Raw genomic sequence first — 5,470 nt, 5'->3', positions numbered from 1 at the left:
TTGACATCATACAATATCATTTTCAAACCCCACAATCATTTTCTTCTCATTCACCAAAAACCCCTCTTTCCATTTTATACCCAAACCCTAGGTTTGTTCACATTACCCCCAAATCCCACCATTGTTACACAACGACAAATAACTAACTTAAAAATCATATTAAAGTGTAAAAAATCCCTACCTCAAGAAAAGAAAAGCAAGGGAGAAACCTCAAAGATGCCGAAATCCAACTTTATTCAGATCAAAGTGTAGATCTTGAGATGTTTTAACTTTTTCTCAAAGACACTAGGGTAAGAAACCCAAAGGATCTAGGCCAAATAGTAGAGAGAGGGAGTATTTTAGAGAGAGAGAGAGAGTCAAGATCTAGGTTTTAGGAAAGTTTTGGAGAGAGAAATGAATGAAAAAGTGATAAAATGTCACTTTCGTAATCCATTGCTCGGGCGGAAGAGTTGACGCTCAAGCGTCAGACACAAAAAAGTTGTTCCGTTCGAGCACAACAAATGCCGCTCGAGCGCCAAGAAACAATAAATGCTCACCGCTAAAGCGCAAGAATTCGCTGCTCGAGTGTAGAAAACACACAACCAGAAGTTTTTGAGACAACAAACCAACGCTCGAGCGCAAGAAAGGCCGCTTGAGCATAGAAAGCACTCTCCCAGTAGTTTTGCAGACCTACAAAGTACTGAGAGTCTGCAAATCCCACTCGAGTGCAAGAATGGCGCTCGAACGGAGGAGTAAAAATCGTGAAGCCCGCTCGAGCCTAATTATATCCGCTCGAGTGAAGGAGCCAAAATCTGGGCAATAAAGGTTTGGAAAAATAAGCACCCAACCTGTTCCAACACACAACTATAACCCAAAAGCCAATTTCCAAGATATACAAGGAAAGAAAAAGGTAAACAACAATATGAAAGCATCAAACCTAAGTCCGGAATACCATAAGAGTCGGGTCAAAACCAGGATCGCTATACTCGAAGCATGAGTCTGATATACTGATTGAGCCAAAGAGGCTCCCTGATTAGCCCTAGAGGCCTGTGCTAACTGTGCACGCTGGTGACTCTGTGTCTGCCTCAAACCAGATGCACCAGATGTTCCACCAAACTGTGGGAAAAATCCCTTCAGATACCCCACCTACCCACACTGATAACACGTGGGCGGCTGCCCTCTCTCTTGGCCCTGGCCCTAAGAACGAGCCGAAAACGGTGCCGACCGTTGCCCTCTGTAGACACCCCAGTTTTGACTGCTCGTAAGGCTTAGGCACTTTATTCTGAGCACTCAATGATGACAATTACATTTAGCCAGTGGTTTGAATTCTTAATAAAGGAATTTGAGTTTGAGCTCTAAACAATTCTAACCTGCTATACTCGCTGTATTTCTACCCCAGAATTTCAGTATTGCACCTTGTACCAACCTGTATTGAACTTGAAAGTAAGAAATAGTAGAAATACACTGAAGTTCGGCTAGACCTCAGTGACATCTGGCCGTAGACACAAACATCCGGCCGGACCTCTTGACTTTTCAGGCAGTTTTAGCAGTGTTCTGCCAACTGTCCAATTTTGCTGATATTTTGATCAGACCTTCTCAAGGCCTAAAAATAGCAAGGTTCAGACAGTTGTGAGGAGGTTGAAAAAAAAATATAGAATTTGGTTAGATATATATATATATATATATGTATATCAAGTGTTAGACAACAAGATCAAAGGTTAGAACAAAATCAATATCAAGTGAGTTAGAAATATCAAGAGTTAGAAAAGATCAAACCTACCATCCATCTTGTTCTTCCATAAGCCTTGAAGATCTCATATCATCCATACATACTATACAAGAGCTTGAACTTGGAACTTGATTTGAGAATTGAAAATTATAACTCAAACTTGAGGGTGCTTTAGAATCAAGTTTGGTTTACAACAAGAACACCTTTTCTACAAGAGGTAAAGCTTCCTCACTTCCATTTCAATCTTTGTTCATCTTTTTCTTGTGTTTTCATATTGTTTTAGGACTATTTTAAGGGCTGAAACTTGTGATTAAAAGCTACCCAAAGATGGAGGGGTAAATCACCCTTGCTTGAACCTTATTCCTAGCTTAAATCCTTGTATTTCCCACTTGTTTTCTCTAATTTTTACCATCATTTTGGGGCTGATTTGGGACTGTTTTGGGGCTTTTTTACAACATCTAAAATATGTGATTTGAAGTTATAAAAGTAGGGGAGGGTTAGCCACCCTTCCTTACACTTGTTTACTAGCTTTAATCTCTTTATGATTGTACACCTTAATTTCAGCACTATTTTATGCTATTTAGGGGCTGTTTAATTTATTTCAATAATTTTGCTTTGCATATTATGTTTGCTTTATAATAATCAATTAATCAACTTCGCATAATCATCTCTGCAACCTCCCTTAGTTCTTTGATTATTTTGATTAAAAAGTCATGAAAAATTAAGGTTGTTATTCAAGTATAAGAAAGAAATTTTTTTCGATGTTTAATGGTTTAATCTCTTCGGAGGTTCATTACCAAAGGCATAAAACTTTTTCATGCTTAATGGTTTAATCTCTTCAGAGGTTCATTACCAAAGACATACATCTTTCTAATACTAAAACCAATCTTTTATTTTTTATTTCTTTTTACCACCAGTGTGTTTACTTTTAAGGGACTAATGGACCCTTCAAAATCATCAAGGATAGCGTTATTATCACTAATTATCAAGTTTGGATTTCAAGTCATTATCACTCACTTTGGGTTTTTCTAAGTCATTATCACTCTTCTGAGTTTGACTAGTCCTTGTTGCACATCTTAGGTTTGACTTGAAATCCTTAACTTGTAAATAAGATTGACTCTTCCTTTATAATTTCCCTTGAATAAAATAAGGTTTATTTCCTTGGGTTAAGTCGACACTTGTTTCTGTTTAATGTGTTTTGAACTTAGTGGATATAAATATCATCGTGGACTTAATGGATTAAAGAAAAGGAAAGGTAATATAAAAGAGACTAATAAAATTGAGTTTAAAATGAATCAACCGACATAAAGAACTAATATGATTGATTGAATTCGGTTAGACGTTATACCGAGTTTATTGTGTCAAGGCTTGTCTTACATCAATTCATGATGTTTTGATGAATCTTGAAGCGTCTTTACAGCCTGATGTTATGCCAGAGTGTATTGTGTGAAAGCTTGTCTTACATCAATTCATGATAATTTGATGAACCTTGAAGCGTTTCTACTTCTCTTCTTGAATTCATTTCATGATAAGAGGAAAGGGTGGTTGTTATGCATTACATTATTGATCTTTGTTCTATTGTGTCCAAAATCATCTTGCAAATCAAGTTGCAACCATAGAGGGTTTGGCAACCAAGTTCCCTCATCTCTTGAGTAATTTCTATGATAGATAAGGGTAGAAGAGACAAACATGGCTAGGAATACCCTGTCTGCACTGTTTCACCTCAGATACAAAAAATAGATTTCTACAAGAAAACAAGGTATTGGATTTATTTGGGGCTCGATTGAGTCTCGTTTTGGGTCGGCAAGGCTCCAATAAATTGCAAACAATACACTTTTAGTTGAAAGCAATGATAGGGTGAAACAGAACAAATCCCAGCAAGGCAGACAAAGTGATTCTTGTGGAGTATCGCGCAATCATTGTATATTTGTTATAATAAATTAGACAGCCCCTTTTAGTTATTATTCATTCAGATTTGTAATAATTATTTATTCGGACACTTGGACATTCGAACCCTTCTTCGTGAGGACAAATATGTAATAAGTTGTATGTCTTCCAACCTCCATTCTTTCTCTCTTTTATTTATATGCTTATGATGGTTAGTATAGGGACATCATATTTTCAAATCAGTATTTCTATGACTTGCATCCATTCATTTTACGTGTATAAAAGTCCGACTCATCATGTTATTCAAATGTCAAATTCAAACTCTTTACTTGAATATGTGCGTTATCACATGCCTTGAATTAACTCGCATGCCATGGTAGTAGCCGAACTTATTAATTGCATATCATATGTATTGCATTAGCCATATTACATAGTTAAGATCATGCATTTTTCTAATTAGTTCCTCTTTTGGCTTGGAGTAAGAGGTAAGTTTTTTTGTTTTAGCATATTGCATAAGTGTGATTGTTGTGATATCAAACATACTACCATGAGGCTAAATGCTTAATTGTTAACTGCTTGAATGTCTGTGGATGAAGGCTATTTGCTTAAATTGGAATAATTTGAATAATGTTCATATGCGATCACTTTTTTTTCAAGTGGTACATATTCGAAATATTTTTCTTTTCAAAACAAACATGATTCGAGTGTTCCAATGTCTACAAAATTAGTCTATACTTGTATGTTAAAAATAGAATAAGAACATATGCTGTACATAAGAATCACATCATGATTAGTAAAGGTCGATCTTTGATCGGGTGAGTGGTGTGCTCAATTAATGACCTTCCCCTCTTATACCTAAGTTCTTTAACCAAGACACTTTGGTGACAACGGACTAATGGTCTTTGGCATGAGTCATGGGTTTCCTAAATTTTCCAAAAATATTTAGGTGGTGACTCTGAAATCTGGCAAAGCAGTCCATTTTTGGCATTTGATTCAAACATTGATTTTTTTCCAAAAAAGAATTGCTGGATTTGGACTCTTTTTGTGTTTTCACTATTTCACATTGCACTTGTGAAATCAGATTTAGAACCACAAGTGGAATCCCAACTGTACGGGCTATTCATTCTTCTGAAAGAGGGCACGAAAAGCCGAGCTACAGTTTCTAGCGACTCTGCTAGGGATTTAGAGAACTTGACTCAAACTTGATGATGTGAAATTTTATCTACACTTATATGTTCTTTGTATTGTATTTGCATTGCTGCGCTTAAGTCTCTGTGTTTGCCATCTGCTATTCTTGGATGATTTGCCGGAGGCTTGCCTAAAAAGCTTGCCAAAAGGTTGATCAGTCATGGGCTCTGCTATGTTGGGAACATAACCCTTGGATCGGATTACCGCTGTACCGTTTGATCCTCCTTTCACTTCTTGGTGTTAGGTGTGAGAGGTATATTAGGTAGTCTTGCTGAGGTACCCTCTATGACTATTTGACCTAATGCATATAGTACGCTCTAGTGACTATTTCAAATGAGGACAGGATACCACAAGTACAGGATGTTATGAAACCATTTGCTTGAAATAGTGCAACCTAGATCATGTCAAAATCTAGGACAGGGTAACCTTACCCCCCTCATAGGGGTGTTTTGTTTCCTTTACATGGTATGTGCTTTTACAAGTGGAACTATACAGGGTGGTCCATATCAGTGGTACAAATGAGCAGTCAGTTTGAGAACAAAGTTCAGTAGGGATCACAGTTCAGCTCGTGTTGTGATTGTTGAAAAATGGGGCCTAAGTGCCGTCCGATTTTGATTATGTTTTTTTTTCTTATTTTTGTTAGGTAATTTTTCATCATAGCTTCAGAAAGACCCGATATCCCCCTAG

This window comes from Camellia sinensis, chromosome 5 (genome assembly GCF_055761805.1).
Source record: "Camellia sinensis isolate YWXY chromosome 5, ASM5576180v1, whole genome shotgun sequence".
NCBI lineage: Eukaryota > Viridiplantae > Streptophyta > Magnoliopsida > Ericales > Theaceae > Camellia > Camellia sinensis.
Note: the sequence above shows the minus strand (reverse complement) of the source record.